Source organism: Triticum dicoccoides, chromosome 4A (assembly GCF_002162155.2).
Source record: "Triticum dicoccoides isolate Atlit2015 ecotype Zavitan chromosome 4A, WEW_v2.0, whole genome shotgun sequence".
In the NCBI taxonomy this organism is placed as follows: Eukaryota; Viridiplantae; Streptophyta; class Magnoliopsida; order Poales; family Poaceae; genus Triticum; species Triticum dicoccoides.
This window is the reverse complement of record NC_041386.1, coordinates 694010092-694035812: the sequence shown is the minus strand read 5'-3', so window position 1 is coordinate 694035812 and position 25721 is coordinate 694010092.

Here is a 25721-nt window from a genome sequence, read left to right as displayed (position 1 = left end):
TTCTAAGTTTTCTCAATGGTGTTTCTTCCATCTTCCCCAAGTTGCCTTTGTTTTCCCGCCCTCCCACCCTTTTCTTCAAGGACTCAGATATCTTAATCAAGTATCCATCTTATGGATGTGAAGTTTCTCCATTTTTTCCCAATCAATGTTCTTATCCGGTGATTCTCATGAAGATACTAACGGAGCTTTGAGTTCATCATTCTTTGTTATTTTCTTCTCTGGTGGATTTAATTCAAGCTTTCGGTGTTGATCATATCCCTTTCCTCATTTCAAATGTTTTTCCATGTCGGTGCACCTCTTAATTGTTCACCTCTCTCTGTTCTTATCCGGAGTGCTCAAGATATCTTAGAAGATTTGTGTTTCCATTCTTAATCCGTTCAAGCTATTTGGAGATTGTTATCTCATTCAAGTCATTTAATTCAACCGGTGCAATCCCCCCCCCTTTCAATCAATCGTTCAACGGTGTATCTTCTTAGTGGGCCCTAACCCACAAGTCTTTTTCCAGGATCTTACCTAACTCTTCTAATTATTTCGGAGCTATTCCAAATTCTTTTCGGAGTTTGACGTAAGAATGAATTTCATCGGTCAGATGTTTTCCAAGATCGATTTCAAATTAGTTTTCATTGTTGGCTTAACCTCTTTGTTTTTTTCATTCTCCCGGAGTATCTCAACAATTCATGGTGGTGTTTCTCGTCGTCATTCTCGGATTTTGAAGACAGAAGAAGAGTTCCTCTTAAATCCTTACCCGTTCTTCCAAAGAGGCATAGTTCAAGCTTGCTGCCATCCTCTCATAATTGTTTTCGATTGTGAGAATTCTTTTCTTACCATCCAGAGCATTTCATGAGTTGTTTACATTTCTTTCCCCGAAGGCCATCATGTCATAACTCTGCATTCTCAGCGTGTAGCTATCGTTCTCCAAATCTTACCCGTGAATTGTTCAAATATCCTCTAATCAGTTCATGTTCTCTTCGTTCTCATGTATCTAAATCCCTTCAAGTATCTTCATTCGTTTTCAAATTCTTTCTGGTGAATTGTTCCCTTGCTACTCTATTTTCCAATTTTTACGGTGGTTCGTTCAGGATTTCACTTCCTTTGTTATCATATCAATTCATTCGTTGTTTCCAAATCCCACCGGTGGTTCAATCAATACCTTCTCAAGTTTGCGCATCTCTATCCTTAATCCCTCAAGAAGAATAAGTAGTATGCCAAATCCGTTGCTTGTCATCAATTTAAATTGGTGAAGGATACGCATAATGTAATTCTTATTATTGTTTCATCCAAGTGATCTAGTTTCTTCTTCCCAGAGTTATTCACAATGTCACATTTCTCGGTTCGAGATGCTTCATCTTTTCTTCTCCGGAGTTTCAAGTTTTCCATTTTATCTCGTCGCGAAGCTCCATCTAAATCATCGCAAGGCTTCACCTTGTGTTTTCAACTTCTCTTCCTTTCTATCACCCTTTTATTACCAGAGTTCTTCATGGAGGCTCCACATGGTGGTTCGTCAAGGATTCCTTTCACTCTTCATTTGTTCTTCAAGACTTCTCTCGAGGTGATGACCCGCCAAGATATACTCTAAAATAAACATGGTGTTCAACACACATTTTGTTTTGGGGATTCTTGTTGATCTCAATCCAATCAGTTGTTTCCGTTAGTGGTAGGTTGTCTCCTCATAATTTTGAGATGTATTCCATAAGCCCACAACAAGCTTGTTCTTTTTGTTGTTGGTTTTCCAACAACTCCGTTCTAACCTTCTTGGAAGGGTGCTTTCCAAGATCATTTGTGGCAGAAGTTGGCATTTTCTTCTCCATTCTTTTATTCCAATGATCTATCTTCTATTCTTTCTTCTGGAGGCATGGTGATGTTGCTCTCTTCACTCATCATCTCGAATTGTGAGGATCGTGTTCTTTTCATGCTTATCCATTTAACCGGAGTGTTGTGTCATCTCTTCAAGTGTTTTTCATCTTATCAAGTTTTCCTTCTTCTTTCAGTCGGAGTGCCGTCCAAATTATATCATTCTTATTCCTTCTCTATCTTGTTTTAACCGGACTGTTGTGTCTATCATTCCTCTTTAACCGAAGTCTCATCCAAGTGCTTTCATTTTGCCAAGTTCAAATTCTTTTCCTTCCATTTCCAACCGGAGTGTTGTATCATCTCTTCAATATCTTTTCATCTTATCAAGTTTTCTTCTCTTTTCTACCGGAGTGTTGTCCATATTCTGTCATTCTTGTTCCTTGGCTATCTCATTATACTGAGGTGGTCATATTCTTTTCGTTCGTGAAGCTCTTATTTCCATGTCTTTCAACCTTCAAGTTCTCGTAATGTTCCTTGTTTATCTCGCTTCAACCAGAGTGGTTCCAATTCCTTCTTGTCCATTGTACTTGTCATTCATAGCTTTGCAACCTCCAAGGTTCACATGGAGTTCCTTGTTTCTAATTTCTACCGCAGTGCTCTCAATTGTGTTCAACTCCGTTGTGTTCTTTCTTTCAACTTTTCAACATCTCAAAGTTCTTTGGTTTCACTCATTTGTCGAAGAAGCAACTTAGTTTTACCTCTTCGCTTCCTCTTCCATTTTCCCTCCGGTGCCATCCTAGATCTCGGGACGAGATCCTCTCGTAGTGGTGGAGTGTTCTAACGCCCCGGAACAACTTTCCATATTCGTAACTCCAACTCTTGCCTTTTCTGGAGATGCGATATGATATTTCCTTCGTGGTTGGGTTTTGTCTTTTGTTTTGCTTTTTGTTCATGTCATGCATCTCATCTCATGGCATCATGTGCATTGCATATGCATGTTTTCATAAAACTTGCACCCGTTCGTAGTTGTCGCGTCCCCCCTTGCCTTCATTGACCGTTCTGAGACCTATCGGGTTTTCGCTTCCCTCTTGACCATGACCACCTAACCTCTCTTGCTAGCTCGCAGCCCCCTTGCGCGCGCATTCGAAACTGCCCCAAACCACACGGTCATGACCGTTGGATTCAGATCATCCCCAAACATCCCTAAAACATCTCAGATTTCTTATTTGGACTTCCTAACCTATTTATTCTGAACCGTCCAATCGAATCGAATAGTCCAGGTAACCTCTACCCTAATCTATGACCTATATAAAGATCAAACCCTAGCCTAACCCTATTCCCCTCCTCGCGCCGCCACCCAGTCTCTACCTTCCTCGGGATCCTCCCCGACCAACCGAGCCAGCCGACAGCCTCCCTCCAACCTCGGGATCTCCTCCCGATCCACCTGCTCCTCTCCTTCCATGCCCAGTCACTACTCTTTGTCGATCCATCCATCCCAAACCACCCAGCCTCCACCTTCATCGATCCAACCACCGAGCACCCGCATGGCCGCCTTCCTACGACCTCACCGCCCGAGCAGCAACCACGGCGCCCGAGCTCCACCTCCTCGTCCCCATGCCCGCAACAGTAGAGCAGGATCTCTACGCCCCGCCTTCCTCCACCTCGCCTGTGTCCTCTTCTGTACAGGATCCGGCCCCGACGCCCCATCCCCGACCTTCTCATTTGATTCCTCGTCGTCGTAGCCGTGCCAAGTCCTCTGCTTTGTCCAGGACGTGGGCGCCTGTCTTCATCGCCCGAAACCCCCAGGTCCTGTCGCTCCCCTCCACCCTCCCGCTCCTGTTTTCCTCTTTTGTTCTCTCGCTGACATCTCTCTCTGATCTCTCAGTTCATCGAGAAGGGACGCCATGGCCGTCCTCTTCTTCAGATCATGGCTCCAGCCTTCGGATCCGGTTCCCCTCAGCAACCACATCGAGCTTCGGCCGGTCCAGCCTCGCGCCTTCCTTCGTGTCCTGTCGTCGCCATGAACCCTCCCCATCGCCTACATCTCCTCCGGCAGCGCCGCCGTGCCTACACGCCTATGGCGAAGCTTTTGTGAGCCAAGCCGCGCCCGTGCCCCTGTTTCTTCCTTCCCCTTCACCTTCTATCTCTCACTCGTCTCCCTCTCTCTCTGATGCGTCCACAGGAGGAGCATCACTCTCGCCGGAGTCCTTCTCCTTGCCGATGCCTCCGCCAAGCCCTCATCGCCGGCCTCCCCTGCTTATGCGTGTTGGGATGACGACCAACGCCAAGTCTCACTCGTTCTGGAGCATTGACCGCGCCCCTCCACCTTGTTCGATCCCGCCAGCGTGGACGAGCACCACAGCCTAGCCTCGGCCCAGCTGGATCTGCCTGCCTCAAGCCTCTACACCGACTGGGCCTTGGCCCATGGTGAGCAGCCCCTCCAGCGCCTCTGCTCCTGTTGGCCCAGCCAGATTTGGCCCATATAATGTTTTTTCCCATTCTGCGAGTTGGTCCAATTATCTAGAGAGTGCAGATTTACAGAAAAACCCCTAAGCATCATGCATATAATAACTCATGAACTGTGCATCGGATTAAAATGATTTAAACATGTAAAATGCTTAGAATTTTGTGTAGATTAATAAAATGCCACTTTCATCCATGTTGAAAATGTTTAAATTGTGGTTTGATTAAATTTGCTTAAATGCCATGTTAAAATGCTTTAATTCATAACTAAATAAATGTAGCTCCGAATTTAATAAACTTTATGTGTAAATGGGGTGGAAAAATGCCTAGTTTAACATGGTGCACTTTATTTTCCTGTTTAACAACAATAAAATATGTTTTAGGGCAGAACAGTACCAAATTCTAAATATGCATATGGGGATTTTCTGGAATTCTTGTTTGTTGTTTCCAGCCTCATTTAAATTGCCTAGATAGGTAGTTTTATTATGCTTCACCCCTTGCCATGTTTAACAACATTTAATATTGTTAAGTACCTAAATGGGAGTGAACGAAATAATCAAATGTGGTGTTTCACCAATATGCAACTTGTTACATATTGAGCTCCACTTAACTTGTAGTGTTGTTTGTGCACTTTGCCATGCCATGCCTCTTTAAACCGGACATGCATCATACTTGCTTGTGCATCATGCCATGTTTATGTGATGGTTGTTTACCATGTTGTTTGCTTCTTTCCGGTTTGCTTCTCTCGTTAGCTTCGGTTTCGTTCCAGAGTTGTGAGGATTCGTTCGACTACGTTTGTTTGTCTTCTTCATGGACTCGGTCTTCTTCCTAGCGGGATTTCAGGCAAGATGACCGACACCTTGGATCTCACTACTATCATTGCTATGCTAGTTGCTTCGTTCTATCGCTATGCTGCACTACCTATCACTTGTTCTTCAAGCCTCCCAAATTGCCATGTCAGCCCCTAACCTTTTCACCCTTCCTAGCAAACCGTTGTTTGGCTATGTTCCCGCTTTTGCTCAGTCTCTCTTATAGCGTTGCTAGTTGCAGGTGAAGTTGAAGATTGCTCCATGGTGGACAGGATTATGTTGGGATATCACAATATCTCTTATATTATTAATGCTTCTATATACTTGGTAAAGGGTGGAAGGCTCGGCCTTATGCCTGGTGTTTTGTTCCACTCTTGCTGCCCTAGTTTTCGTCATATCGGTATTATGTTCCGGAATTTGCGTCCCTAACGCGGTTGGGTGATTTATGGGACCCCTCTGACAGTTCGCCTTGAATAAAACTCCTCCAGCAAGGCCCAACATTGGTTTTACCATTTTCCTACCACCTATACCTTTCCCTTGGGAGTAATTAACCCGAGGGTCATCTTTATTTTAGCCCCCCGGGGCCAATGCTTGTCTAAGTGTTGGTCCAAACTAGAGCACCGTGCGGGACCATCCCTTGGCAACTTGGGTTACGTTGGTACCTGTACGCTTAGTGAGGGAGTCCCGGACTAGGGGGTGTCCGGATAGCCGAACTATCATCATCGGCCGGACTCCAAGACTATGAAGATACAAGATTGAAGACTTCATCCCGTGTCCGGATGGGACTTTCCTTGGCGTGGAAGGCAATCTTGGCGATACGGATATGTAGATCTCCTGCCATTGTAACCAACTCTGTGTAACCCTAGCCCTCTCCGATGTCTATATAAACCGGATGGCTTTAGTATGTAGGACATACAACAATCATACCATAGGCTAGCTTCTAGGGTTTAGCCTCCTTGATCTCGTGGTAGATCTACTCTTGTAACACACATCATCAATATTAATCAAGCAGGATGTAGGGTTTTACCTCCATCAACAGGGCCCGAACCTGGGTAAAACATCGTGTCCCTCGTTTCCTGTTACCATCCGCCTAGACGCACAGTTCGGGACCCCCTACCCGAGATCCGCCGGTTTTGACACCGACATTGGTGCTTTCATTGAGAGTTCCTTTGTGCCGTCGCGATCAGGAAGGATGCCTTTTCCCGTCTTTAAAGATGGCGCCGTCGTCAAGGGAGCTTTGGCCGCCGGCCAAACTATCCGGCTAGGTGGTTTTCTTATGACCGCCTGTTCGGCCACCGCTCCGACGGTGACCTCTGAGGTCATCAAAAGCGATCTTCACGTCAGCTCGGAATTCGCCGAGCAGTTAGATCCGATTGAGCTCTCCTCTATAAACGAGCTCTTGGATCGCATCGCTGCCCTGGGAGTCGCTACAGACTACGATCAGATTGGGCTTAAAACCGATCTGTGAGAAATTAACTCTCCCCAGGCTACCCACCGCATTGTTGTGGTAGAGGAACAATGCGGCAACTCTTCTTCTATGTTGAAAACCAACTATGTTCGGATTCCCGATCCCTCCATGTCGGATTCCCGTGGAGGGACGGACGCCAATCAAATACTGAACTTAGAGTCAGGCATCGGACTAGATTCGTTGGAAAGCATCCAACAAACCAAGCTTCCAAATACGGAAGCTTCTTGGCCTTTGAGCCTCAGATCGGGCGGGGTTCCGAACTTAATTCCGCCCGCCCACCCAAACATAAGCGATCTATCTCAAATACGTCAAGAGCCCGATGAAACAGTACGTCGTTACTGGGCCAGATTCCTCCTGGTTATGAATAGGATAAAGGACTGCCGTGAAGAAAGCACGATTTCAATTTTCTGCAACAATTGCACGGACAAGGGAATCATAAACGCCATCAGTCATCGCGAAGTTACACACTTCGCCGACCTAGCGACCATTGTAAAAAATACTGTGCGATGGAGAGTACCTGGAAAACCGAAACTAGGTTCTGGGACAATCCGGCCCTGAATACAACCCTAGTCCGAAATAAAAAAGTGTGTCATACTCAAGCACCTGGGTTAAAAACCAACAAGCAAAAACCCCCTAAAGGGTACAGAACCGTACTGGAGGGATGGCTCAACGGACCCTGCAAAACCACAGTACGGAGGGCGCCACTCCAACACATAGCCTTCGAGCATGTTGGATACTACGGCAGGTGGCCAAAAGTGGCGAAGGCTTTTTAGCCCCAGGCAACCAGCCCAACAGTACCAATACGGTATTAACAGTCTTCGAGACTTTCGCATCAAATAACATGCGGAAATGAACAATCTGCAGCCTCGCCGAAGTCTACCAAGTAGCAACAGCAAATCCATGGAGCGACACGGCTATCACCTTCAATGCCAGCGACGAACCTAAATTCCGAACAGCTAGAGAACCAGCCGCATTGGTCCTCAGTCCGATAGTGGACGACTTTTGTCTTACCAAGGTACTCATGGATGGCGGCAGTGGATTAAACCTCATCTACGAAGAAACCCTTCAAAAAATGGAAATTGACTGGAGTCGCATTGAGCGAAGCAGCACAACCTTCAGGGGAATAATCCCTAGTCGAGAAGTACGCTGCACAGGAAAAATCACGCTAGATGTAGTGTTCGGCTCGCCAGACAACTACAGGTCCGAAGAGGTCACATTCCAAGTGGCCCCATTCGGCAGCGGATATCACGCCTTGTTAGGGTGAGAAGCATTCACAATCTTCCAAGCTATACCCCATTACGGGTACATGAAGCTCAAAATGCCCGGACCCAATGGAATAATCACTCTTGCCAGTGATCCAGATACAGCACTCCGCGCTGAAAATAAGACAGCCGCACTGGCCCTAGAGGCATTATCCGAAGCCTTAGCGGCAGAAGAACTAACTGCGGTGCGCTCCACGGTGGATAGGGACGATGTGATACTCGATAAGAGGTCCAAATCCACCTCTTTTAAACCAGCAGACGAAATAGTCAAATTCCAGGTCCGTCCAACGGACACCACAAAGACGGCCTCTATTGGGGCACAATTAAATCCTGATGTAGAAGCCGCACTACGAGAATTCCTTCGGGAAAATTGGGACATTTTCGCCTGGCACCCTTCAGACATGCCAGGAATCCCACGCGGGCTGGTAGAGCACAGCCTAAATATCCTAAAAGGATTCAAGCCAGTCAAACAGGCTCTTCGGCGATTTTCTGAACCCAAAAGACAGGCAAAGGGAGAGGAGCTAGCCAAACTCTTAGAAGCCGGATTCATCAGAGATATCAAACATCCGGACTGGCTAGCCAACCTGGTAATGGTACCAAAAAAGGACAAATCTTGGCGCCTTTGTGTCGATTTCAAAGACCTTAACAAGGCCTGTCCAAAGGACCCCTTCCCTCTCCCTCGCATCGACCAAATCATCCATGCTACCGCAGGGCACGATTCATTGTGCTTCCTTGACGCATACTCCGGATACCATCAAATCAAGATGGCGGAAAAAGACAGGCCGCAACGGCATTTATTACTCCATATGGACCATTCTGCTTCAACACAATGCCCTTCGGACTCAAAAACGCCGGCGCAACATATCAGCGCATGATTCAGACATGTCTGGCCACCCAGATAGGCAAAACAGTCGAGGCATACGTAGACGATGTGGTCGTCAAGACCAAACACGTCGAAACTCTAGTAGACGACTTGAGGATGACATTCGACAACCTCCGAGCATATGACATTAAGCTCAACCCGGAAAAATGTGTTTTCGGCGTACCAGCCGGAAAGCTCTTGGGCTTCATTGTATCCGGTAGAGGAATTGAAGCAAACCCAGCCAAGATCCGAGCTCTGTCACAATTGGATATCCCAAAAGACCTCAAGCAAATACAAAAGCTAATCGGATGCGTGGCGGCTCTAAGCCGCTTCATCTCCCGTTTGGGAGAAAAGGCACTGCCCCTCTATCGCCTCCTCCGGCGCACCGAACATTTCGAATGGACGGATGCTGCCACGGTCGGACTCGAAGAAATCAAAGCCGTATTGGCAACATATCCGGTCCTGGCCGCGCCCAACCTGGGCGAACCAATGCTATTATATATCGCAGCAACACATCAAGTTGTCACCGCGGTACTCGTCGTCGAACGAGAAATAGAAGGGCACAAATTCCCTCTTCAAAAACCAGTGTACTACGTATCCACTGTCTTGACTCCATGCAAGTCCCGGTACCCACATTATCAAAAGATAGCGTATGCGATGTTCATGGCATCCCGGAAGCTGCGACACTACTTTCAAGAGTGTTCCATAACGGTGGCCTCCGAAGTACCTGTCAACGATATTATAGACAATCGCGACGCAACGGGCAGGATTGCAAAATGGGCCATCGAGCTCTTACCATTTGACATAACCTACAAACCACGGCGAGCTATAAAGTCGCAAGTCCTGGCTGACTTTGTCGCCGAATGGACCGAAGCCAAACTCCCTAAAGAGTACGGCGCATACTCCAATTGGATCATGCATTTCGATGGCTCCAAAATGTTGGCGAGCTTGGGGGCTGGCATCGTCCTGACGTCCCAACCAGACACACAGTCCAATACGTACTTCAAATAATGTACATGGACTCCAACAATGCAGCCGAATACGAGGCCCTTCTACATGGCCTCCGGATGGCAATCTCCATGGGTATTCAATGCCTAGAGGTGCGCGGGGATTCAAACCTCGCAATATCCCAAATAAATGGAGACTTCGACACCAAGGATCCAAAAATGGCAGCCTACCGTAACGATGTTCTAAAAATGTCAGTCCGGTTCGAGGGACTCGAATTCCACCACGTAGCCCGGGATAATAACCAGGCAGCAGACGTGCTGGCACGTATTGGCGCAAAACGTGACGCCGTCCCTCCAAACATCTTCCTGGAACGGCTCTTTAAGCCATCCGTATTATGGGAAGGGGAGTCCGGAAATAACAACCCGGAACCAATTGCACCACCCGACACAGAACATTCTGACACAATCGGTGGCTCAGCCAATGATATAACACCTTCAGCCCACAAAATAATGGCAGTAATTGCCCCGTGGACGGAACCATTCCTAGCCTACCTAATTAGGCATGAACTTCCCAAAGACCAAAATGAGGCCCGCTGCATAGTTCGGCGCTCTAAAGCCTACAAGGTCCATGAGGGAGAACTTTATAAGAAAAGCAAAACCGGAGTCCATCAAAGGTGTATCTCCAAAGAGGAAGGGCGAAATCTCCTGGCTGAAATTCACGCCGGACTCGGTGGGCACCACGCTGCAGCCCGAGCACTTGTAGGAAAGGCCTTCCGTACAGGATTTTATTGGCCGACAGCCCGGGCAGATGCTCAGGACTTAGTCCAATGATGCGTTGGTTGCCAGCTCTTTGCTAATCAGAGCCACATGCCACCCACCGCCCTCAAAACTATACCCATCACTTGATCATTCGCGGTCTGGGGGCTTGACATGGTTGGACCCCTTAAAGGGGGAACCCACAAGCACAAATACTTATTGGTCATGGTGGACAAATTCACCAAATGGATAGAGGCCAAGCCAGTTAAAACGACAGAATCCGGACCTGTGATAGACTTCATATCCGGGGTAGTACACCATTTTGGTGTCCCCCACAGCATCATCAATGATAACGGCACGAATTCCACGGCCGACGAGGTTAAACTCTGGTGCAAAAACATGGGCATCAAGCTCGACTACGCTTCGGTCTACCACCCTCAAACTAACAGTCAAGTGGAACGAGCAAATGGTCTAATCATGAGCGGCATCAAACCCAGATTAGTGCGGTCCCTCATGGAATCTAACACGCACTGGGTAGAGGAGCTCGACTCCGTACTCTGGGGGCTGAGGACCACGCCAAACCGCACAACCGGATTCACACCATTTTTTATGGTATACGGCGCTGAGGCAGTTTTGCCCTGCGACATAATTCATGACTCACCTCGCGTGCGCATGTACGAGGAAAGAGAGGCCGAGTTAGATCGGCAGGACAGTTTGGACGCTTTAGAGGAGGAGCGCGACGTGGAAAAATCCCGTTCCGCATTCTATCAATAGCAGGCTCGAAGATATCAAAGCAGAGAAGTACGGGCCAAAACTTACAACGTTGGCGAGCTAGTTCTATACCTGCCGGACAAGAAAAAGGACAAACTTAAGCCCAAATGGAAAGGTCCCTTCATCATTGACCAAGTCCTTACCGGCGGTGCATACCGTCTACGCAACGCATCCGACAACCGACTCGAGCCAAACCCATGGAACGCAGCCCGTCTCCGAAGACTTTACGCCTAGCGCCGGACTCAGGGTTCGTCTCCTTCCTCCATCCACCTTTCATATATTTTTTTCTGTCTTTGTTTTCCCTCCTTCCTCCTCCTCTTTCTTCAGCACAAACCTCTTGAGGGTTGATCTGTGCTTTGTTCGCACTTACTCGATGTGCTACTCGCACTCGTTATACCTGGGGGCTTCTTTAACAGAAGCTTATTTATATGGGCTTCATGCCCACCACATGTGCCACACTTCCGCATGTACCTTTTGATCACCATTATATGCATCGATATGACTTAAGTTTTGGCCAAGCCGGGTTGCCTGGCTCCTGTGCTTACCCCTACGTTCCTGATTGTTCGGCTAGGAGGTAAAGGGAGCACCTCTGCGATTGTTACTGCCGGGTCAGCCGGATGTGTACCTCAGACTGGGTGAAGCCGAAGGCTAGCGTTCTTAAGGGAATATTCGGTCGGTGACCTGAAAGATGATTTATTACTTACTTATTTATCTGCCCCCAGATGCTTTCTCTGCTTTTTTCACAGTCCGGACATGCACTTTAGGGCATGCCTCCCAGGGAAAGGAACCCTTAACAGAACTATTCTCCTTGGAAGATGTTTCTTACTAACCATGTAATATAACATAGCTAGTTGGGCACTTGTCTGATAAAGCAATTATGACCCCTACGCCTTGTCTCCATGCATGCCCCGGTTCTTTTATAACCGTCAGGATATTCGGACACACTCCGGACTGTTGGGTCCCGAGGTTGAAGCGAAATGGTCCGCAAAGGCAAACGATCTACAATCCGGCTAGAAGGCATTTTACATGTCATTTTTAATTTACATCGTCAAACTGACTGATTGTACTCCTCTTCAATCCCATCTAACAGGCTATCTAATTTACAGTCATGTTGGGAATATTTCGCGGCCAACTCTACTTGGCCGTACACTAGGCTCACAGGGATCTCCTTCCCATCGGGCCCCGCAGGTCCGACCTCGGCCATGTGGTTTGGGTCAGCCTTCGGGTACCGCGTCTTCACCATGGCCCAGGCCTCCCTGGCGCCTTCACGGTAGGCCGATATCTTCCACAGACGGAGCCACCGCCGTACTCCCTGAAGCTTCTCAGCAAGCCCTCCAAGACCCTCGGGTAGGGAGACGGAAGGCCATAAGGCCTGAACGATGCCGCTCATCGCCTGCCGAACACGTTCGTGCAGTTGCAGCAGCTCGGGAAGAGGGTCTCCCGTGGAACCAGGTATCTCCTCCGCCGGACGACCCGTGAGCACACCTACAGACATATTTCTGTCAATCGACTTCCTCACTGAACTCTTCTTTTCAAAAGAGTTTGCTTAAGCACTTACTATAAATGCCGCGACGAAGCCGCCGATTCTCCTTCACGGAGTTCGACAGCTGGAACCGAACATCTTTTAGTTCTTCGCCCAGCTGGGTGTTGGCATCTTGGAGTTTGTTCCTCTCCTGCTGCACCCTCATAAGCACCCTCTCGCCGGCCTTCACCTGGCACAGCAGCTGTTGCTTGTCCGGATCTAGTCCGGCACCCTCTGCAATACTATTGTCAGACTATACACACACGCGCACTTCATAAACTACTTCTCTTTACAAAATATGAATTACCAGAGGGGGTCTCCGTGGCTCCCCCGGCAGCGGCTAGTGCGGCCTCAAGTTGGGCCTTGCACTCTTAAAGCTCCTGAGACAGGTGGGTATTCTTCTCAGTAAGATCCTGCATAACAAATGATCCTTAAATCAGTTATTTTAACTATTTTAAGTCTCGGGGGCTACAGGCATATATAGCCATTAAAATTCCTTACCCGTATGTCCTTTACATACTGCACCGTGGCTTTGGTTAAACCATCTTGAGCAGCACGGAGGTGCGCGTCTCCCGCATTAAAGGCATTTAACGCCTCAGGGGAGAAACACGCGTCACGAAGAACTGTCCGATGGCGCCTATGATTCATGGCGCTCTCCACCTCAGATCTGGTGGCGGACAACCTGTCGGCGTCCTCCGTTGGAGGAGCGTCCGGCTCGCGCCTTGCGCTCGCTTCCCCTTTCGGACCAGGCGTTGGAGCCTGGCTGGCGGAGGCTTGGTGGGCACCCTCTCCGGACTCAGTCCGGCGAGCGCTTTTTCTCCTGGAAGAATCATGAGCATTAATATGCCTCCTAGGAGTCTTTCCCTTAAAGGACAATGGTGCCCCGTACCTTTATGGCGACGTTTCGATTCGCGCAGCACTCCTCTTCCGCCTGCTAGGCCGCACTGACCTCGGTTGGTCAGCCGCCGCGGGCTCGGCTTCCTGCCGTGAAGGCACCTCCTGCCAAGCACCATTGGTGCACGGTGGTCAGAAATAAGCATTAAAAAAGTAACGGTGTCAGGACTTCGGTCGTACTCACTTGGGAAGCCGGACACAAACCGGGGTAGTCAGCCGTAATGGCGACTAGAGCATTATCTATGCTGAGCTGGTGGAACACCCCGTCAATCAAATCCACCTTAATGTCCGGATCCTCTTCGGAGGCCGGATCAAGGGATCTTCCCGGATCCTCGGGTTGTGGAGTCGGGCTCTTTATGCCCTCCACATCCCGGCGCAGTTCCTGTGCCGAAACCATAAGGTAAGACACTTATCTTTGAAAGCACGGATCAGATATTTAAGCGTCCGCTTACCCAGCTTCGAGGGTTATTCATGGAGAATCCATTCAATGGACTCGTGCAGAGGGAGTCCTCCTCCTCCCCGTTGTACAAGCCGGACAGGATCTTCACCAGATCGGCGGCCGATCCCGGTCCCGTGCGGCCATGACGGGTGGCGTCATTCTCCCTGTTAAAATCCCACATGGGGTGGCCCCTATATTGAAGCGGCTGCACCCCTAGCATAATGCATGTGGCCATGACTCCAATCATGGTTAGTCCAGAATGGGCTAGTAGCCGTATCCGACCCATCAGATAGTGGACGCTCCTATCCTCCTCCCGTTGAGGGCTCCGCGGGCGCCAACGCAGGCATTTCTTCAGAGGAGCATTGCTAAACTCCGGGAGGCCGATCCGAACTGGATCCGGCAGCGGGGCGTCTTCCATATAGAACCACTCCGAAGGCCAGTCTTCGAAGGCCTTCTTCGGAGTTCCGGATAGATATCCGGTCCCGGCGATGCGCCATATTTCGGCTCCGCCCACTTGATATATCGACCCCTTGTGAGAACGGGGTACGAGCCAAAACAGCCTCTTCCACAGCGCAAAATGGGGCTCGATGCCCAAGAACAGCTCGCAAAGAGCTACAAAGCCCGCGATGTGCAAAATAGAGGCAGGCGTGAGGTGGTGAAGTTGGAGTCCATAGAACTCCAGGGCCCCCGGAGAAACGGATGTATAGGAAATCCGAATCCCCTTATCAAGTAGGGGACGAAGCATACCCGCTCTCCTTTGGAGGGATTGGGGACGCTCTCCGCCTGCTTCCCGCCCTTGTAGGTGGCCAGTCCGGCTCGAACCGGAACCATAAAGGCCGGGGGAAGATATCCCTCTGTTTGGAGCGCCACTAACTCACTATGCGGGACTGAGCATCTCCTCCAATCTCCTGGCTTAGGACTGGGAGCGCGAGAAGAGGAGCCGCGTCGACTGTCCATGTTGGAATGGATTTTTTGTCAGGTGCGCCTCGATGAGTACTTGCGGAAGGAGGGTGGTGTGATTTGGATCTGGATCCATGCCTCTCTTATAGGCAGCTTATCCGTGCAGCTAGGGGGAAAACGTAAGAATACCCCTGGCTTTTCGCATTCGTACGACACGTGGAAGAAGGCCATTATTGAGAAGCCAAGGAGCGTAGCATTTATGAAGCAACCGGACACTATCCAGCAAACACATGGAGCACGAAGGAGAACCCGCCTTGCAAACACCGAAGACAACATATGCGCCGGACTCGTCGTCATTGAAGCCTGGTACGGGGGCTACTGAGGGAGTCCCGGACTAGGGGGTGTCCGGATAGCCGAACTATCATCATCGGCCGGACTCCAAGACTATGAAGATACAAGATTGAATACTTCGTCCCGTGTCCGGATGGGACTTTCCTTGGCGTGGAAGGCAAGCTTGGCGGTACGGATATGTAGATCTCCTACCATTGTAACCGACTCTGTGTAACCCTAGCCCTCTCCGGTGTCTATATAAACTGGATGGCTTTAGTCCGTAGGACGAACAACAATCATACCATAGGCTAGCTTCTAGGGTTTAGCCTCCTTGATCTCGTGGTAGATCTACTCTTGTAACACACATCATCAATATTAATCAAGCAGGACGTAGGGTTTTACCTCCATCAAGAGGGCCCGAACCTGGGTAAAACATCATGTCCCTCGTTTCCTGTTACCATCCGCCTAGACGCACAGTTCGGGACCCCCTACCCGAGATCCGCCGGTTTTGACACCGACACTTAGCTTATCTGGTGTGTCCTGAGAACGAGATACGTGCGACTCCTATCGAGATTGTCGACACATCGGGCAGTCTTGCTGGTCTTGTTTTACCATTGTCGAAATGTCTTGTAAACCGGGATTCCGAGACTGATCGGGTCTTCCTGGGAGAAGGAATATCCTTCGTTGACCATGAGAGCTTGTGATGGGCTAAGTTGGGACACCCCTGCAGGGTATAAACTTTCAAGACCCGTGCCCGCGGTTATGTGGCAGATGGGAATTTGTTAATGTCCGGTTGTAGATAACTTGACACCAGATACGAATTAAAATGCATCAACCGCGTGTGTAACCGTGATGGCCTCTTCTCAACGGAGTCCGGGAAGTGAACATGGTTTTGGGTTATGTTTGACATAAGTAGGAGTTCAGGATCACCTCTTGATCATTGCTAGCTTCACGACCATTCCGTTTGCTTCTCTTCTCGCTCCCATTTGCGTATGTTAGCCACCATATATGCTTAGTCGATGCTGCAACCTCACCACTTTACCCCTTCCTTTCCCATTAAGCTTTGCTAGTCTTGATACCCATGGTAATGGGATTGCTGAGTCCTCGTGGCTCACAGATTACTACAACAACAGTTGCAAGTACAGGTTATGCGATGATCATGACGTGAGAGTGATGTTTGCTTGTTTTGGAGTTCTTCTTCTGCTTCTTCTTCGATCAGGGGATAGGTTCCAGGTCGGCAGCCTGGGCTAGCAGGGTGGATGTTGTTTGAGTTTCTGTTTGTGTTTCATCCATAGTCGGATGGTGCTCTTATGTAAGATGATGTTGTATTCGTGTGGCATTGGATGCCTTATGTATGTATCCCTATCTATTATGTAATGTTGATGTAATGATATCCACCTTGCAAAAGCGTATCAATATGTGGTTCTATCCTTGGTGGGACCTTCGAGTCTCTTTAGGATAGTATCGCATATTGGGCGTGGCAGTTGGTCCAGAGCAAGTCGAGCTTGACAGTGTTGTTTGTCATCAACGCCGACCATCGCGCCTCGGTTTTCTCTTCCCGCTGGGCGGCCCGGGTCTTGGCGTCGGCGAGGCAATGCTCAATGGACTCTTGCACATGTGTGGTAGCCGACTCGGCGTGTTTCGCCTTCTTGGCCCCTTTGTTGCCGTCTGGGCGCCCGTCGGCCGCGCCTGGCGTCGGCGTGTCCGGCTTGTACGTGTCCTTGGCCTTGGCGAGGGTGCGCCGGACATCCGCCCACTTCTCGCACTTTTAGATCCGTTTGAAGACATGGAGGTACTTGAACTCTTGGTCGCTGTTGTCCTGGCGAAACATGGCGAACATCCACAGCAGCTGTGTTGAGGAACATCATTCAGTGGGCGCGCACACGGTGAAAAGGAAAGGGAGAGACCGGCGTGCCATACCTGATCCTCGACACTGGTGCCGCTCTACTGGCGAGTCGCGATCTCCTCGACGATCCCATGCCATTTGTTGCATGCCGTTTGGATGAGCCCCCAATGGTTCGCCATTGCCTTCGACCCGCGCTGCATGTAGACGCCTTTGAAGTAGGGGTCGACGAGCTTGCTCTCATCGAACTCGGCATTGATGCGGTCCCAATGCATGTCTTCGCTCTGGTTCGTGCCGGTGATCGGGTCGAGGCAGACGACTTTCCACACTTCGGCGAGGCACTCGTCCTCCTTGGACGCCCACTTGATGCGCGGCTCGCCGGTCCTGGCCGCCCGCTTCTTCTTTTCTTCCCTTTCCTCACCGGAGCAGGCGCCTCCTCCTCCTCCTCTAGCTCTTCCTCGCCGTAGTCGAGCTCACCATCCATGTCGCCGATGATGCCCATTTTGTCGTCTTGGGCAGTGAACCCGGGGGAGGCGGCGACCGAGCCGGTCGTGATGATGTCTTCCATGTCGGCCTCCATCGTGTCGGTGTCGCCGAGATGCGATGAGGAGGCTTGTGAGAAGAGCAGCACGCAACAACGGAGCGGTGGCGTCGGGGAGGCTGCGTAGGCCGGCGGCGGGTAGGTGTACAGAGGGTACTGCACGCCGGCGAAGGCGGGCGAGGGTGTGCGCTGGGCTGGGTGACCATGGGGGAAGGTGATGTTGGGGTTGAACCCGCCATGCGCGTTGCCGTCAGCGTAGCCCGGCGACGGCATGCAGCCCCAAGGTTGTGGCGACGACGAGAAGCCGGGCGGAGACCCGACGCTTTGCTGGCTCCAGGACGTGTGTTGGCCGTGGCCACCAGTCGGGTTCATCATCCCCATGCGAGCCGCCTCGGTTTGTTCGGCCGAGCGCTCAGCCTTCTCCGCTACCGCAGCCGCGAGCACCGCCCTGTCCCAGGACTTCTTGGCGTTCGCCCTATTCCGTCGATCGGTGGTGATAGCCTCCTGGAGCTGAACTTCCGCCTTCCAGTCGGTGTTAGACATGCCCGGGTGCTTGGATGGCGGCGCCCTCTGCTTCCTCTACTTCGGCTGGGCGGAGGCGGTGGCGGTATCCGTCTAGGCGCGGGGGGGCATGTACTTCTTCGGCGGCATGGCGGCCGGCTAGGAGGGAAGGAAGAGGAGATTGGCTGGAGGAATGAAGAATGAGAGGGAAGCGGAGGGGGGAAAGCAGGAGGAAACGGCGGGAAAAGGGCCTCCTCTCACTGACAGAGTGGCCCCATGCCCCTTTTCGCTTCTACCGGTGCCCCCAGGCGACCTCTGGGCGCTTGGGTTCGGCTCGGGTTCGCCGGCTGTCATTTCGGACCAAATGGCGCTAAATGAGATCCTGGGGGCGCGGCTGGGGCGATTTTTGGCCGCCGGCGCTACAAAAACGCCTTGGGGGCCTGTTGGGGGCGTGGCTGGAGATGCTCTAAGTGTGTCCTATTCTTTAGAGCATCTATGCAACCATAGTTGCCTAATATGAGTCCCTATATACCTGCGGACGTGTCCAGACATGACCGCTTCGTTGTCTACAACCTTAGTCCCCATATGCCCGCACTAAATCCATATATACAATGCATGCAACAACATAAACAAAACAATGTAGATCAACATCCATCTAGATAAAACTACATAGTTGAAAAGCTCTGGGAACGGAGGGGAAAAAAAGTTTGCCCTACGCCTTTGCCGCGAGAGGCCGGGCGAACCCTAGTCGCCACCTCTCTAGCCCCCTTCCCCCACCCCTCCCACTCGCCGTCACCCAGAGGGGCCGCCGGGAAAAGCCCGGACGGTGTAGGTGGTGGCGGTGACTCCTCTTCCTCCTCTTGTGGCGGGTTGCGGCACGGGACGCGGCCACTCGGCAAGGATGCCATGGTATGGCCTATGGCACGGCGGCTGCACTCGCGTGCGGTGGTGCGATGGGGCTGTGGCGGCTGCGGGGCGGTGGTGCAGCAGTGATGTGGTGCGGGCGACCGCGAGGCCTCGCATGACTGGGGCCATCTTCCAGGATGGCTCGGTGGTGCTCCAGATCTGATGGCCAGGGTTGCGGGCAGCATGGACCAGTGGCGGCGGCCTTCTCGACCGTGGATGTTGGTGGTGTGGCAGGTTGGTGGGCGGGCTCGTCCGCTTTGGTTGCTCTGGTGGTTGGTGGGCGGGCGACGTGTGGAGGTATCTCCGTGAGCTCCCTTGGTTGTTGTTGCGGGTCAATTTGGTACCCCTCGTCGGTGGGCATGCCATTGTTGGTGGCCTCGCGGGCGGCTGCCATGGTGTGGCGACACGAGGGTGTGCTCCATGGCGAGCTCGGTAGGAGGGACGGGTGGCCTGGATGCGTTCGCGTCATCTGTCACCGGCACAGGGGTGTGCTAGTCGGGATGCGTCTGCTCCTCCTTCTCCCCTTCCATCGCCGGTAGAGATGCAAATATGTTTCAGAAGTGAACAAGCATCTACCTCAAGGTCATAGCAAGAATGCGCAAAGTGCTCAACAAAAGGTCTATGGTAGGCATAAGAATCATCCACAACACCAAATATAATGATATGTCTAAACACATGGTGTAAGTGCAAGACAATCCAAGCATAATGTGCATAGGGTGCAGTAAAGATATCGTGGCACTCAACACAATGGAAAGAGCAATTGTTCAACATGTGTGAGGCAATCAAGTCAATCATGTGACAATCAAAGGTGCATGGCATACGTGAAGAAATGACATTGTGGCAACCAAACATATAATAGAAGCAAGTACTCCAAGAATTGGATGCAACATACAAGGCATATATGTCATGAGGCATTGCAATGTGGCAATGATAAGTCAAAGCAATATCGCTAGCATGTGTGCAAAGTGTCATGGTGCAAGCAACACATGAAGTATGATCCACAATATGCATGCTCATGGTTTGGGTGTTCTCGAGATAGAAGGATATCACCTCAAAAGCATGTCCTCGTGCATCCTTCATAATGCCGAAGTGGTAGGAAATGTGGTGTAGAAGCGCGTCATGGTCGAGTGTATGAGGCTCGCTCTCAAGAGTTCAAATGGTCAACTCACATGAAGTGGAAGTCGACACGAAGTCCAAGTATCCTACACATGCACAAAAGAAAGCAAACAACGTATGTGCATGGTAGATAAACACATCGTCCATCATGATGGTTCTATTCTCTTGCACATAACCATTAGAAGCAAAAGTGCATGAATAAGATGATGCAACAATTGAGATATTCATGGCACTAGGTATATGGTGCAAAGAGGTAAGACAAGCATCATTCACAAGGAATATGTCAAAATCTCCAAATATATGTGAGAATGCTATGGGGGCAAACTCATTAGCAAGACTAGAATAATTGTTGCACTCAATACATGGCAAATTATCTAGCATGAGAAAGGCAACATATGGAGACATATGACAACATGTAATAGCAATCATGTGCAAAGCATGGAAATGGATGCCATCAACCGCATGAGGTGAGAAAGTATGAATCATGTGTGATGCAACATAAGCAAGCATATCAATCACGTTGTGCGAACTAGTGGAGCGAAGATGTCACACACTAGAGGAAATCATGGCAATCATGTCATGTGAGCAAATAATAGGTGTAGACAATGCACATGACATATCTCAAGCACGAACACAAAACAATATCAATGTATCATCATAGGCATGGGGCACATAGAAAACATGGCAATAACAAGCAATATCTCCACCAAGCATGCAAATACGCATACAAGTATGACAATCAATCATCATGTGTAATGCAAAGCATGGGTCACAAAGGCATGGCAAAGGCATAGGAAAGAGCATATCATGCAATATGAACATGGCAATATGGGCATAAAGCGAGAAGTGATAAATAACCCATAACCATGTGAGGGCCATGTAGAAGAGATGCACGAAGTCTTTGCGCAAAGGGAATGGTGGTAAGGACAATCCACGGGATCCCAAATCATCATTGCTCTCTAGAGCTCATTTCGTCAACTCATGGGATTGTGAGGTTGACGAGTGTGCATGGGTACCCACACAAAAGAGAGACAAACCAAAAAAAGTGTGTGCGTGGTAAATGTACACATCATCCATCATTATGTGTATGTGATCGTGAGAATTAGCACAAGATAAGCAATGCTCAAAGAAATTTGAAGCACGGTAGAGAAACATGTCATTCATCATGCAATGATAGTTATTGTGTTCAACATGATTGGGACGCAAATTATAGCAAGTATGTGGCACAACAATAGCATTTTTATTCATGGTATGCATATGGTGCACACAATCACGGGAATCATGCAAATCATAGGATGTATCAAAATCTCCTAACATGTATGAGGAAACTATGGGGGTCTCCTCATGTGCAATAGAGGAAGCATAATATGGAGCAAATTGAAAACATGGTAAGCAATGCATGTCCGAAGCTAGGTGGTCATGGCATGGCATATGAGATAAATTATGCAAAGGAAGCATATCAATATCATCACAAGAAAAACAAATGGAAATAACCATGGGTTAGTCATCTATGTCATATGTGAAAATTGGGTTTATTTTAATGGCATATGCATAGTCACTACAATGATATTGCAAATATGACATACGGGAGATCTCATGCATAGCATATGACAAGTCAAGCGGATTATCAAACATGATGTGACCAAGAGAATTATCACAAGAAATCCTATGTAACATGGCATCACAACTAATATACTCCACATGACAATCATCAAACTCATCATAAATGGGTAAATCATCGCTTAGGGAAATTATACTAGCATGACGCATGGTAATAGGTGGATCAACATCATGCAAGTAATCAATGTCAAGAATGTCCACTAGTGGGACTAGAGCATCACCTTCACCTATGTTACCTTTCTCATTCCACTCGTGTGGTGTAGGTGAGGTGACAAAGACCAAATCATGGTCAACGCCATCATCGTGATGGAACCATGTGGGGGTGCAACATAGTCCACCATGGCCATCGTCATGTCCAAAGGGAGGACGAAGTCATCGAGGATCGGCGCATCATCATATATGGGACCTAGCACCAAATGAGAAGACACAATAGAGGTAGAGGTTAAGTTGTTAGAAATCAAAATGGCCTCACATGCCTTATCAACTACATCACTCTCTCTATGTGGTGGTGGCTCACTCACTCCCTCAAGGTAGGCCCACTCAAACTCACATATGGTGGAGTCACTCATCTCACTCAAGTGGTGGGGGTTGTGGCTCTCCTCACATGGGAAATGGGCAACTCGTCATATATGTGGCTGGTGGTGAAGTCACTCTCACTCTCGATATGGTGGCACAAGTCACTCAAGTCATCATATGTTGTAGTGGTCGAAGGGAAAATCCCATGCTCAACCATCTCGTCGCCGTCGCCATGGATGAAGGCCAAAGATGGCACATCATCATTCTCCCCTCCAAAGATGGAAGCATCATCCTTGCTCGTCACTGTGTCGCTTGCCTCCAGATCTTAGTCCTTGAGTTGTTCTGTAGTCGTACTTGTTGCCGCAACGTCTTGAAAAAGAGTAGTAGTAGACTCGGCACCATCAATGCCACAAAGAGGGATGGCGGTGAAGTCGAACTTGGGAACGTCATCTTGGAGCTCGGTCGTCGCGAAGTGTGCTTGGGGTCGAGTAGACTTGGCCTTCATGAGTTCTTGATCCGCCTTGAGAGCACCAATGTAGTTGTTGTCGAGGGACTTGTGTTTCTCGAGGAAGATAGTCTTGGAGATGTCGTTGTTCAATCCCATCATGAAGTATAACTTCATCCAAATGGGGTCGTCCACGCCGGCACGTCGCAAGGCTTCCTTCATGTTCTTGAAGTACTCATCGAGGGACTTGGATCCTTGTATGGTGTTCTCCAATTTGCGTTGAAGATGTTCCGTGTAGGTGGAAGGCACAAATTCTCGCCTCATCGCTTTCTTCATCGTGGGCCACGTCATGGTGAAGCTTGTCGAAGGTCTATGAAGCCACCATGTAGATGCGTAGTCGTGGAAGGTACTTGTGGAGCACTTCACTTGATCTTCGGAGAGGACTTGGTGTAGCTTGAGGTAGTCGTCCATCTTGCACTCCCACTCGAGGTACTCTTCGGGGTCATGAGTCCCAAAGAATGGAATCTCATCGTCGCCGGTGAAGTCGAAGTAGCTCGTGGAAGTAGTGGACTTGAGCTCGTGGAGTAGAAGATGTCATACATCCGAAGGCGAAGATGCCTTGTAGTCCCTTGGCAAAGATGCCAAAGTTTTTGAAGAAGCCGTAGTCTTGGTGTTGATGTCGCATCTCTTTATAGCCCATGCGCACGGGGTTGTCGGAGGCCGTGTGCACGGGGTCCCGTGTGCACGGGGGTCGAAGGCCCGTATGCACGGGGTTGGTAGAGAAGCCAATGCACTCTCGGAAGGGTGCTCTTCCGTTCTTGTGGTACGCCCTTGATGGCCTTGAGCTTCATGGTCTTGTCGGTGTCAATGTCGTTGTGTACTTGTCGGAGATGGTATCTCGGGAGTCATTGCACTTGAGCGTCTTCTCGAGGATGAGGAATACCTCTTGTGATTCTTGATGAGGGACTTGAGCTCCTCCATGTGCTTGTCCATCTTGGCATCAATGAAGTTCTTCACGGCATCGAACTCGTCATCGTTGTTGTAGACCAGAGATGATGTGCTTTTCCTATCCATCACAAGACTCGAGCAAAGGTGAGTAGGAAATGAGGTAAACAATACCAAGCTACATTTTCCCAAAGTTGAGGACGTATCTTGTATCACTCAATGTGAAATGAGAGAATAATGGAATTGGTACCGGACTTGTTCACTCACACCTACAAAGTAAAGCTTATCGAGTGGCTTGGTTAGGACAAGTGGCACAAATTCATGCAAATTGAAGTCCAAGATATTGTAAATGTTGAAATAAACCCAAAGGACTCAACTCTCTTTTGCTTATAAGCTTATGATCTTTCTTTTTCTTGCTTAAAAGCTTTTTTTTGCTCTTCTCTTCCTTTCCACTATGCTTAATGAGCCTCAACCACAAATATGGGACAAGTATCACAAGATATGCACGGGATCAAGCAATTGCACAATATCAGGTATCGAATGATGTAACAATATGATATCGTATCACTATGGTGCACAAGTTTTCGTGAAGCCCAGCAATACTCGAATAGCTAGTCTCAATAGGTATGAAGGTATTCGCAAAGATGGTGGGGTTATCAAGATGTAATGGCAAGGAAGAAAAAATTTATGACGGAATGGATACCTTCGTCACACTTAACCTTTCACGAAGTTGGGGGGGGACCGGCCTTGCTTCCGGTTGAAGATGGTCTCAAACAATGGATGGTCGTCGTCGATGTGGAAAGTCGTGGTGGATGTAGGTCATGCGCACGGGGTCCAAGGCCATGCACACGGGGTCCCATGCGTACAGTGTAGGTCCGCGGGAACGGGGTGTCCAAAGACTTTTCGGGGGTCCGTGCGCACGGGGTAGGTGGAAAATTCGCGATTTCTAGGTCAAATTCGAAGGGGGGAAAAGAAAAATTAGGCTATGGGGATGCAATTGGAGGTGGATCTACTTGCTATACACCAGATTCATGGATTGAAATCAACAAAAACTCACAAGAAACTTCAAATCACAAAAAAAAATGGTATGGCTCTTTTTGTGGGGATTTTCGAAATTGGGCAAGAAGAAGCAAAATTAGGCTAGAAAACAAGGAGGGGAGGCTCCAATTTTGTGATCAACGTGGCTCTAGATACCAATATGTTGTGGAACCCTAGATGGAGATCTTTCATGAATTGGAGGGGAAATTCCCAAGAACAAGAAGAACACAAGGGGGAAATCACAAGAGGAACACTCAAGAACAAGTCCAATCACACATCCAATAGACTCAAATCCACACAAGATCCACAAGATACATGAACAATCAAAGGGAAACAAGATACATGGTAAAGTTCATCCCGAATCCTATGAAGGAGATGAGGTCTTGATGAATCCCTAAGGATCTTCTCCAATGGAGGTCTTGTACTCCAATGGAGTCTTCTCCCTTAAGAGGGAACCTACAAGGGGAGATACATGAGCTAATCTCTAATGTCTAGATCTATTCTTAGCTAAGTCTAAATGGAGGAGATGAAGGAGTATATATAGTCCTAGGAGATGAAGGAGTAAGCAGGGGCGAAATGGACATTACATGGGCAAAGCCTGCAGCAACATTCAGGGGGGCCTCGTGCGCACGGGGTAAGTGGAGCCCGTGCACATGGGGCATTCAGAGACCTGGCGCATGAGCCCGTGCGCACGGGGTTTGTGAGGACCGTGGACACGAGGGTCCCATGGGCACGATACACGCCCGTGCGCACGGGGTCTTCAGGACCGCCAGCCTGGGAGGCCCGTGGGCACGGGGGCGCCTGGGAGCAGCTGCCTTCTTCTTTGCGCTTCCTTCTCCGCTTTTAGGCGTCCCTCTTGGATGTTGTAGATGTTCTCTTCTTCTTGGACTCCTTCTCGATGAATGTGTAGCTCCGCTCACACCTATGTATGCACACGAGAGAAGGGTCAAGTAGTATACCATCCTCGAAAGGCACAAGTGGACACGTGTAAAGGGGATGATTCACCTTTGTATGTATGAAGTAGATGTCGCACGTG